A 12,572-nucleotide genomic window follows, 5' to 3' on the forward strand; every position below is an offset into this window, starting at 1 on the left:
TTATTTATTTTGAGAAAGAGAGAGAGAGAGAGCACAAGTGGGGTAGGGGCAGAGAGAAGGAGAGAGAATTCCAAGCAGGCTCCATGCTGTGAGCGCAGAGCCCGATGTGGGGCTGGCACTCATGAACCATGAGATCATGACCTGAGCTGAGATCAAGAGTCAGACACTTAATTGACTGAGCCACCCAGACACCCATAGTCTGTCACTTTTTGACAAAGATTCCAAAACAATTCAGCGGGAACAGAATATTCTTTTTTAAAAAATGGAGTGGGTATAATTGTATACTCATTAAAACAAACAAATATAGACTTTTATCTCACACCATACAAAAAATTAACTCAAAATGGATCATAGATACAAGTGTAAAACCGAAAACTATAAAATGCCTAGAAGAAAACATAGGCAGATGTTTGTGATTCTGGGTTATGACACAAAAGGATAATCCATTTGAAAAATGGTATATTGGCCTTTGCCAAAATTAAAGTCTTTTTCTCTTCAAAAGACACCATTCAGAAATGAAAAAACAAACCACAGAGCGGGAAAAATATTTGCAAATTGTGTATCTAAAACTGGATATAGGTATGGACATGAGATTCAACTCAAAATTGATTAAAGACTTGAATGTAAGATATGAAGCCATAAAACTCCTAGAAAAACACAGAGAAACTAAACTCCTTGCCATTGGTCTCTGCATGATTTTTTGGATTTGTCACCAAAAGCAACAGCAACAAAAGCAAAAATAGACAAGTGCGACTACATCCAACTAAGAAGCTTCTGCATGGCAGAGGAAACCAACAACAAGATGGAAAGGCAACCTACAGAATGGGAGAAAATATCTGCAAATGATATATCTGATAAGGGGTTAATACTCAAAATATACAAAGAACTCATACAACTCAATAGAAAAAGAACAAATAATTTTATTAAAAATAGCCAAACCTCTGTCCTAACAAACACAGGAGTCTAATGTCAGTAAAGTAGTGTGGGAGGAAACCCAGAGTGTCCAGCATTGAGGGGAGATTAGTAAGGAGGTGAAGACCTCTCATGTGGACAATCTTTATTGGCATTTGTCAGTACTAAGAAAGGACCACAAGAGAGGGTGAAGAGAGCGCTTGAAGAGACAATAAAGGATACTAGACAGAAACTTCCCTGGGGAAGCTCTTGTTCTTAGTTTTTAAAAAGGGTGAGTATATTCATAAGCTAAAGCTTGAAATAGTTAAACTAACACAATTTACTGCTACATTAATCACTGATAAATATGACCTAGTTTAGTTTGGAAATATATTGCTTTGAAAACGAACACTACAAGTGGAAAGAGTGAAACCTTTGTTACATTCTTTTTTTTTTCTTTTCTTTTCTTTTTTTTAGTAGGCTCTACAGCCAGCATGAAGCCCAATACTGGGCTTGAACTCACAACCTTGAGATCAAGACCTGAGAGTCAAATGCTTCTTAATAGTAGAATTTACATTTCTCCAAACCTACTGCATTGGTGTTGCACTTTTAACACAGTTAATGCCATTTTATTAAGTCATATAATCCAATCCAGTTTATGAATAAGAGATTATATTTATTAAGAAACTACTATATGCACATTAGCACATTATTTAAAGAAATCTCTTGAAATCATGGTGACAAGAGGTGATGATGTAAGAAACTTAGTTGAACAGAAGGCAGGACATTTTCAGTATCTCACAGATTTTTAGCAACAAATTTTTGTGGAGATTTTGTAGGGTGGATATAGATAAATAGGGTACATGGAAGACATACAAAACAAAATAGTTGTCAGTGGTTGGGGGATTATGTAGCATCTTATATTTTCTCTTTATTTACATTTTTAACAATAAAAAAATTTTTAAAGAAAAAAAAACTGGCATTTTATATTTAAAAATCTTATTTCTCCCAAACTGTTAATTGAAAGGAAACTAATTACTTGAAGGTAGAAGTAGTAGATATAACAAAACATAAGGATGTACTCTGAACTTGTTTTACTTTTGTAAAGGAAGATGAAAAACAACAACCTCCAGAAACAAGAGTGGGGAGCTGTAAACGTGCCTGGACTGTGGTCATCTCTGTTACCCCTGTGAGGGACAGGAATTTTCTACGTGAGTCAGAGAAGATTAAGATGGTGGATGGGAGTGACAGTGAGCCACTAAGATATATTTTTAGGATAACTGAGGGTCCAGGGAAGAAGGAAACAAAATGACCCCAAAGAGAAGTTGAAGAAATGCCCTGTCAAGAAAAGCCTTCACGTTGAAGATGGGAGTGTTTGCTTGGGCAGCACTGATGGGAATGACACTCAGGTTGTGAAGGCCCCAGGTCAGAGAAGTGAGTCTGGACCAGGAAAGTCAGAGCATTTTCCTGTGAGGAGAGCCCAGGGAGGACTCTGGCTAAATTGAGAACAAAGGTAATTTCCAGCATGGCCAGTGGGGAAGCAAAGACCTTGCTCCTGAGATTTGGAGGATCAGGAGAAAACAAACGTGGGTGAAGTGGGAAATGCGGTAATCCCAAAGGCTGAGGCCTAGAAGAGGAATTTCTGGACAAAAAAAAAAAAAAAAAAAGAAAAGAGAAAAGCACTGTCACTAGGAGAGAGACAAAAAGTCCCAGGATGCTTTATATCAAAACATTGTGAAATTGTTCTTACCATTGCCTCTACTGTGTAACTCTGTGAAGCACCCCCAGCCCCCACATTTCCCTCTGCTATGGAAGTTTATGTCTCTATATTGCACCACAGTGCACCCTGTTGGGAAAGCAGCACTGGTGGACATGGAATGTCAGAAAGCGGAGGGTACTAACGTTATAGAGGAAATTCTGCTTCACACAATTGGGCTAAGAGCATTATGCCTGCCGTGTTTTCATTTTCACAAGAACCTTGTGTAGTCAATATTATTATCTCTGTTTACAGACATAAAGAGAAATGTGTGGCCAAGCTGATCAGTCAGCTTCAGTCAGCTGTGAGCCCAGGCCCTGGTTTCCCACTTAACCACACCCATAAGTGTCCTCTGATTTGGAAATGGTGATTACCTTTAGGTAAGACAAGATAGATACATCAAGTGGGAGGACTCATCTGTTTGGTATCTTTATTACTAACAGGTGTGATAAAGTTTCAATGCATTGGCTAATTTCCCAAAGATTCCAAAGAGACATTTATTTCTTAAGACCCCAAAAAGCAGAAACATTCAAGTCTTTAAATGAAAAAATCACAAGTAGTATTTTTAAAATGCAGTGTCACTGTGGCTCTGGTGCTAATGGAATTAGATACACTTAGCTACATGAACAGGGCACACCATGTCCAACTGGCTTGAGAGGTTTGAGGAAATCAAATATTACTAAATGGGATTTAAAGATGTATAAAGATAGCTCTCAGAGAGGAAGCCGTTAGCAGGTTTATACCATGCCTAGATTTTTCTTTTCTATTTTTGTATGACAGCATAGCTGTTGATAATCAAGAAAGATTACCCGTTTCTGGGGTGAAAGAAAAAAAAAGCAATCAATTACACTAAATCACGAGTATAATTTTGGGGGAAATAATAACTGATAGGAGTGATGAGGGACTTAATTAAGGCTCTAGCAAAGAATTTTAATCAACACATTCTTTCATGCATGTGTTCATTCATTCATTCATTCATTCTTCACTCTTACTTTCTATTGCCAGGCCCTGGTAAGTGTGAGAGAAACAATAATGAGTAGGGCATGGTCCTTCCCTCACAGAACTTGCAGTCCAGTGAGAGTGATAGACATACTTAACCTAACTACATAGAAGCGATGGGCTTTACAAGAGCAGGATGAGCAAAGGGCTGTGAGGGCCAGAAGAGAGAGACAGACATCTATTGCACCAGGAACCTGTGTGACTGTTAAAGCACTCCAGCGGCCAGAGGCCAGCCCCAGTCTCTGTAATGGCTGCCAACGTAGCAGCTGCAGAACTGTGGTTACAACGTCGTAGTAACAGTCAGAGAGCAAGATGAAGCCAGGACCGGCAGCCTCAGTGTTGTGGTTAACAGGTGTTCAAGCAAGTATGAAGAAAATGTGAGATCAAGCCACAGCTGGGTTTTGAGAGGTAAGTGCTCTATTAAATGTATAAAGAAATAACACAAGCAGGCAGGGTTGGTACTTCACTAAAGTTTAAGTCCATCTTCAAATGAGCAGGATCTCACGACTTTTCCTGTGGTTTTTCTAAGCCTTCATACTTGCCTGGATTGTAGCTCTAATTTGGAAATGATGGCAGTATTGAGAGTCAAATGTTTGGAGGTGAAAGATGAACCTTTGTGAGAAAGTGGCTGGAGTTTTGATTAACACCTCTTTTGGAACTTTCTCACCTGCTAATTCCTCATGCTCTTTTTTTCTTCCCTTAAAAATTGCAATGCTGGGGCGCCTGGGTGGCTCAGTCGGTTAAGCGTCCGACTTCGGCTCAGGTCATGATCTCACGGTCCTTGGGTTCGAGCCCCGCGTCGGGCTCTGTGCTGACAGCTCAGAGCCTGGAGCCTGTTTCAGTTCTGTGTCTCCCTCTCTCTGTGACCCTCCCCCGTTCATGCTCTGTCTCTCTCTGTCTCAAAAATAAATAAACGTTAAAAAAATTTTAAAAAAATTGCAATGCCCCATCCATCCATCCATTCATTAAACATATATTGAGTGCCTACTGTGGGCTAAGCACTAAGGACATGTAGATAAATCCAATGCCATCACTGATTTCTGGGAGTTGAATCTTGATGGGATGGCAACTCTCAAACAATCCTGTAGGAGGCAATAAATGTGTAAAATGTACACTCACAACACAGTGGAGGAACTGATTGATCTGCCCAAGCAAGATGTCACAGTATCTGATACCTCTGAGCTAGGTTCTAAAAAAAAAAATGGGCAAGAGTTTTCAAAAGGAGAAAGGTTTTCAAAGAGCTTTCCAAAGACAGCAAATAGCCTGAACCAAGTTATGAAGGCACAGAGCTGCAGGAAATGTTCAAGGAAGGTGGCCAGCTTTAGGTAAAGATGGTAGTGTCAGGAAAAGAGCTAGAAAGGTAGATTGAGACAGCTATACAGAAAAGAGTAAACAACTAATTGCATTAAATCTTTAGTCCCTCTAAACTTGTGGGTTGAGAGATAATGGGGTTGACTCTAGTTGACCTTCACTTGGCTTCTGTCTGTTGTATAAATAGCCCAGTGATTTCTAAGACAAAGTTTTGAAGCAAGAAAAGTGCCTTTGAAATGTCCCTCTGTCCCCTTTTCTTCTTCCCCTCCATCCTTCCCAAGAGTACCCTTTGCCTCTAGACTTCTTTTTAGCTTCTTTTATTCTGGTGATCTAACAAAGACTGCCATTGAGAGATTCCCTTCCTCATGGCTCTGCTCCAGGCTCAAATGAACCTGATAAACACATTAGAAAGTAACTTCCTTGTGCTACTTCTCAGCATAATATACTTGACTCTTAGCAGAAGTGATCAGTGCTTTATACAAATTAATTTTTGGATCTGGCAAGTACATGTATGTGTGTTTCTGTATGTACTTGTGAAGATTTTAGGGAAGGTAGGGAGCAGATGTTTTGGGGCTGCTGAAGTCATCACCTGGATTCATACTTCACTGAGACTGAGGACCTGGCCATATATAACCACTTTCATCTCATTGGCTCGTGTGGTTGTGGTTCTATTACCCACGGTCTGGTGGTGGGTGGCTATGCTTGATTGGAGCTTCAATGTACAAGCTTCGTATGTTTAAAATATTTATAATCATTACATGCTAGAGACATAATAAATTATTTACACTAGCAAAACCACCACCACAAAAGATTTCATTCATAAAGTCCCACCATCTCTTGATGAGTCCGTAGGCTTCCTGCCATAAGAATAATTGGTGTTTAATGGGATGCTTTGAACAGACTAAGGAGAAAAAAAACACAAATAGATGAGTCTATAAATTATATGATGGTTTTGTTTCTAGAACTGATCAATGACCTACAAACAAAAGTATCACTGTCATAGTCTATGAAACCACAGATGCTTCCCACATCCCACTATTCTGTCTTTCACACCAGCCAGTTACAGGAAATACTGATTTCTAATACAGTCCCTCTGTTCCAAGGGGCAGTTCTAGAAGATACTGGGATGAAGACACTGTTTCATATTATCAGTATGGCTAAGGGAATATAAGTCTTTCAGTGCAAGCAAAACCCTGCATTGTGGTAGTTAAGAAAGAGCCATTCGCCCTGCAGTGTGTATAGCCTATGCCTTTTACGGTCTCTGGTGGCAGTGTTGGGCGGCACAAGTAAGAGATGATACTAATAAGCTCTGATCTTGCAGATGCAAAATGCTGGGCCAAAAACTGACTATAAAAAATTTTGCCAACTGGGGATCCAACACTGGAACTCAGATTAAAATGTGAGAGCTTCTCTTTTTTTCTTTTTTTTACACTACCTCTTTCTTTCCTACAGGGAAACAGGTCTACAGCTCTCTTTTCCACTAGCTAAAGCCCCTACCAATTCTAGTAAGGGTCTTTAGCTTCATGAGCAAAGGCAGATAGAGGTTTTCTTTTAAATCAACATCTTAAGCAAGTCAGCTGGGAACTCTTTCACATCTCAGGGAAGGTAAAAACAGTAACATGCTCCCAGGGAGCACCCCCCCACCCCCCAGGGGAGTGTGGCACAAAGCAGAGGTGGGTCTATTGTATAGGCCTTTGTGACAAGCCTTGTGAGCTAGGCTTTGGCTGTGAGGGAATATTTTAAAAGACTAGTTGCTTAAGGTGATGAGCTACCTCCATGCAGTCATGGGAAACAATTGTTGGAGGCTGGTGAAGTGGGGTCTGGAGAATATTGAGCGTTATCTCCTCTCCTGAGCTAAACTCCTTCCCGCTATTTGACAGTTGCTATGTACAAAACAGGTTACCCCATCGCCTTGGGTAAAGGAAAATCCAAACTGAGGGTCCACAGAAGCATTATCCATCTGCAACTTGGGCAGGGCTTTTGCATATTAGTACAGAGCTCAATGGGTAGCAAGAGGGTTGTTTGTGCTTGGCTTATGTTTGCTGTGTTTCAAAACTAAGGTGAAATCTGGTCTCAGATCCCTGGGGTCTAATTAATCCAGTAATGAACTGAGACAGCTTGATAGGCGATGTTCCCACCCAATTCCCAGACTGTTCTGTTCTGGGAAGATATTTGCTAAGTTGAAAATGGGGTAAATGCAGTGGGTCCCCCTCAAAAATGACAAATCTCACTGTAAAGTCATCTATAAATGAATTGAGCTGGTGATGCCTTGAAATATTCCTCTGCTCCTAAAGTTATATTCAAGAGTCTTATTGTCAAGAAAACATGATGGGTTTATTCAATACCCTATAGAATAATGTACTTGAAGTGCCTGCCTTATCTTATGCAATTTTTCTGTTTAATCTGAGTTGTATGTATGCTACTGCAGCTCCAAAACATCTGGGCACAGCAATTTTTTTTTCCTGCACCTGCAAGGGTAAGTACACACATAAACAAAAAAGAAATTAAATCTTCCGCAGAGCTGGGGAGAAAAAGAACCCAACCAGCCATGAAGCTCAAGGGAGCACTACGACAAGTGCTGAGCTGTAAACAAGCTTGAGAGGGATTTAATTCTTATGACAAGTGCCAGTGGTGGCATCTCACATGGACTCAGCATATGCACACATTTCAGAGAGGAGCCACACAGGATTTAATGCAAATGGAAAAGAAAAAAAGAAAGAAAAGAAAAAGCTCTCAGTGCATCAGCTTCTCCTCATCTATAAATAGCCAAGCAAATCAGGATGAGCTAATGTTGTAATTATCTTGATTTTCAGAATTTTTGCCACTCAGAAGAGATTTTTTAGAGTCTCCTCCCTGCTCTTTATAATTATAGCTGCTGTTCCAACCTCTGCCAAGGGTTGGTCGTTGCAATGTGATATCCGCCAGGTGGCTGCTCTGTAGCAGGGAAAATTACCCAGTTTTCTTGGTCGGTCCAGTTTTGTCATTTGGGATCCAAATCAACACTTCGGAGAGCAGCCATTCATCATCTTGTGATAGCCACGTCTTCACTTTTGCTTGTGACTTCTAGACTCTGGTGCAGTCGGGCTCCTGCACTTGAATAAACGATATGACTAAGAGACCAGAGTAGCTGGGCTCCACTTTGCATGGAGTCACAGACACCTATGTCAGGAGAGGATTAGAAACCGAGTCCTGTGACAACCCAGAAGCCGAACCCCTTCCAAATGTGCAATGTCGTGTTCGATATCCTTATTTTCTTGCTGTGTTCAAGTACCGGAATGCAGGGTGGGAAAGGGGATTGGAGAGTAATTTTTAAAAACAAACAGGTGAGATGGGACACCCTGCTCATTTCCTTCCTACTATCTTTCTCCTATGTCAAGACAGTGGGTAAACTGCAGTCCTTAAGGCTAAATCCAGCTTGCTGCTTGTTTTTATAAAAAAATTTTTGGAACACAGTCTCACCATGTATTGCCAATGACTGCTTTCATGCTGCAAGGACAGAACTGAGCAGTTGCAACAGACACTTTCTGGACCCAAAAGATGAAAATATGGCGCTTTACAGAAAAAGTTTGCTGATTCCTGTCTTATATTAACAGAACTCCCTTTTCATTGCAGCATCTACGTGCCAGTCTTTATTTTATTTTTTTAAGTTTTTGTTTAAATTTAAGTTAGCTAGTATACAGTGTCATATTAGTTTCAGATATACAATATAGTGATTCAAGACTTCCATATATGTCAGTTTTTTAAAAAATCACTTTCTTGGCAGCTAGGGATGGCCATGTAATCTATTTCTGCCTAATGAGATGCAAGAGAAAGTAAACTGGTGGGGCCTCCAGGAAAACTATTGTTTGTCTAAATTGTACAGGGAGAGTTCCCTGAACCTCTTTCCTAAAAGTCATCTACTTATGGGGCGCCTGGGTGGCGCAGTCGGTTAAGCGTCCGACTTCAGCCAGGTTACGATCTCGCAGTCCGTGAGTTCGAGCCCCGCGTCAGGCTCTGGGCTGATGGCTCGGAGCCTGGAGCCTGTTTCCGATTCTGTGTCTCCCTCTCTCTCTGCCCCTCCCCCGTTCATGCTCTGTCTCTCTCTGTCCCAAAAATAAATAAACGTTGAAAAAAAAATTAAAAAAAAAAAAAAGTCATCTACTTGTGTGGTATATTCCTCCCTAAATACATTAGCTATGCCCAGTGGTCAATAGTACCATTGTATCAATATGTGATAATGGTAACTCTCTGACTGAGCAGGTAAACATCACTGAATTTAGTATGTGAGAAAAGGTGGAGCCAGGTGGAATACACTCTAGTTCTCTCTTTGAAGACTTTCTTTTTATGCTGTTGATGAGGAGGTAAAAACCATTTCTGAGTGATTTCTGCCACACTTTCTGCTATGCTTCTCTCCCTTTTCCCTGCTCTCCTCTTTCTTCTCTCCGCTGCCAATCCCATGTTTGATATTGCAGGGAGTGAGGTAGTGGGAGACTAGGAAAGTGGGAGGAGCAGGGAGTCCATAAAACAATCAGGGCAGTTTCTTCACTTACCTCATGATACCCTGTTCAAACTGCATTCATGAATGGACTTTCCCCAAAATGTAACCTTTGCAGTAACAAATTGGTCCATGCCAAAATGGCAGCTTCAGTGAAGATACTACCAAACCATTCCCCAGCCCCCTCTGCTTCCTTCCCTGGGCCTCAGTAGGGCAGCAATGACTCTGAAACAAAACCTTAAGTAGACATTGAAATTCCTGATCTTTTCTCACAAAATCCAAAGATTTCATGGATGATAATATATAGCTGATATTTTCCTCCTTACAGTCCTAAAAAGTCTACAACCAAATATGATCTTACTTTGTGTAAGACCCATGTTGACCCATGTTAAGACCCATGTTAAGATGCAAAGAGGGTCAAGTGTGGGAGTTGAATTCCTATTAAGTATTTACTTTCCTATTAAGTATTTAAGTATTACTTCTATCTCACAGATACCATTCTGGAAAGCATAAAAGCATAAAAAATACTTTTACTTTTGGCATTAAGATTAAACATTATTTGATCTATTAATGTTATTTTGATTTGGCTGTAAATGGTCTGTAGCTTGGGGTTTTTTTTTTTAATGTTTATTTGGGGGTGGGGTCCAAGCAAGGGAGGGATGGGGGGGGGGAAGAGAGAGAGAGAGAGAGAGAGAGAGAGAGAATTTCAAGAGCTGTCAGCACAGAGCCCGATGCAGGGCTTGATCTCATGAACCATGAGATCATGACATGAGCCAAAATCAAGAGTCAGACGCTCAACTGACTGAGCCACCCAGGTGCCCCTGGTCTGTAGTTTGCTTAACTTTGTATGGTTTTGTCTAAAAATTATTGTAGACACTAGCTACCATGCTTGTGAAATTTTGTAGAAATAGAATTTATAAGGTACTTGCTGCTTCAAATGATCATATTTACACAATTTAAATAAACTACTTTTTCCTCTTTCTTCTTTTGTGAATGATATCAGATCCACCAAATTCCCTTACCAGAAATGGCTCTAAAATGCAAGCATAGCTACTAATACCCCAGTGTCCTCAACATGTGTCTCTGAAGAGATAAATGACCTAGAAATATTCCCAAATTAAAACAACATAAAACAAAAAACACTCTAGAGTTTAAAGATTCCAAGTCAGGATGACAAATGTAAACAAACTATTTACTTGAAAAAAAAATCTACGAACTTTGAAGAGCACTAGAACTTGCACCACCATGGAAGGCAGTATTCTACAATGGCCCCCGAGATTCCCACCCTGGAGCATACACTTTTTGTATCCTCTCCCCCTGAGTATAGGCAGGACCTACCAATATGATGAGATACCAGTTATCAGGTTACTAATAAGTGAATTGACTTTACTCAATCTAAAGGGATTATGTAGGTGGACTTGAGAGATTGGAGGTGTGAAGGGGCTTACAGAGGGAGTCATGTACCTATGCCTGAAGGCAGCCTCTAGGAACTTAGGGAAGCCCTTGTCCAACAGCCTGCAAGAAATAGAGGCCTCAGTCCTACAGCTGCATGAAAGTGAATCCTGGCAATAACCTGAATGAGCATGGAAGAGGCCTTCAACCTCCGGATGAGACCCCAGCTCTCATCTATGGGAGCTCCATATTCTGTTGTGGGGAAGAGATGTCTCTCTTTAGAACTTTCCTGCTTGGATGGATGGTCTGTTGACTGGATGTTGTGCTTGGTAAGAATCACTTACGAGTTCATGAGGATGGCTTTATCAACAGTAAAATTAATTAATTCATCAATTCATTCATTCAAAAAATATTTGAGCACCTACCACAAGCCATGAATGCTTCCAGATGATGTTTTATATGACTATTTTATCTGATGATACCCAATTTTTCCATTTTCTCTTCTAGATACTATATTGAGAGGTTAATTTTTTGGACTTCTATGTACTCTGGATTCAGCTAATGGAAAAACAGGATGAGGAAAGAGTAGAAAGAAAGTGAAATCAGGAAGCTTACTTCTCTAGATTTTTCCCCAACGGGTTACTTTGAGCTAGCTGCATCCCTCCACTCTTGTTGGTGTTTGTCTCCTAAGCTACTCCCTCTCAGAGTAGCCCCCTCCCTTGTTCTACCCTTGGATGGGAAGAGCTCCCCACTACTGCTGGCCCTGGCACACAGACTCTCCCTTGTGGCATACCTAAACCCTTGTCACACCTTTCTAAACAGTTTCTTTATCAAACTGCCTTCATTTTTTGATGTTTGACTGTGCTTTTTCCTACCAAGACCATGAACATGTAGCACTAATAATCCCTCTGAAAATTTGGTATTTGGTACCATTGGATCAGGGAACTTGGATTCCAGTGTCAGTTCATCCTCTATATGAGGAACATGGTCTTTCAGGGACAGCCTTTCCTTCTCTGCACAATGAGAGAAGAGGTTTAAGGTTTTCATTAGGGCTCATAATCTATAAATCAGTAGGTGGGTTGTAGAGCTCACATTTTGAGATGTTGAGAGGAAATGTAATTTCTTGATTCAGACTTCCTCATGAATTTCAGCCCTTTCATGTTGGAGAAACTATATTCAGGCCAACCTACTGAAATAATAGAGCTATCCATTTAGATAATATTCAGTCTCTCTAGGTAAAAACCTCAGCCTCTTGAATTTCTCAGTTCAGTCTTCAGTCCCTTTTTCAGCTTCTCTCCAGGAGAGCTTCTGAGTGAATAGAAGAAGGGGCTTATGCTGTGTGTTCTCATGACTAAAGAAGGGACTCCAGCTCCTTGGATTTGCTTGGTAGCCTCTGATTCCTCTGAGCTCCTAAGCACCATCTCTTATTGGCTTTATTACAGCTTGTCCTGAATAGCTTGTCCTGAAAAGCCTTTCATAAGGCTTAGGGCAGGGGTTGACAAACTTGTTCAATAAAAAGCCAGGTAGTAAATATTTTAGGCTTTGTGGACCCTATAGTCTCTGTTGCAGTCCAACTCTGCAGCTCAAAAGCAGCCACAGACAGCATGTAAACAAATGGGTGTTTATTTTATTTATAAAATGGGAGACTGGGCTGGATTTGACCCATAGGCAATAATTTTCTGACTCCTAGTCTAGACGTTCCTTGGCTGACTTGACCTCCCCTCACTCTCACTCATGTAGACCCTGCGC

At 40.7% G+C, this 12,572-nt stretch overlaps 1 protein-coding gene across 1 annotated transcript in view; it reads left to right on the top strand.

Annotated features, from left to right (window-relative positions):
• Positions 1-4,249, top strand: part of ZNF280D (zinc finger protein 280D) — a 375,018-nt gene extending 370,769 nt beyond the window's left edge. The window contains exon 21 of the transcript XR_008299158.1: positions 2,903-4,249. The gene's annotated coding sequence lies outside the window, so the exon portion shown is untranslated. The remainder of the gene's footprint in view (positions 1-2,902) is intronic.
• The last annotated feature ends 8,323 nt before the right edge of the window (positions 4,250-12,572 follow it).

The sequence above is a fragment of the Acinonyx jubatus genome, chromosome B3 (assembly GCF_027475565.1).
Source record: "Acinonyx jubatus isolate Ajub_Pintada_27869175 chromosome B3, VMU_Ajub_asm_v1.0, whole genome shotgun sequence".
NCBI lineage: Eukaryota > Metazoa > Chordata > Mammalia > Carnivora > Felidae > Acinonyx > Acinonyx jubatus.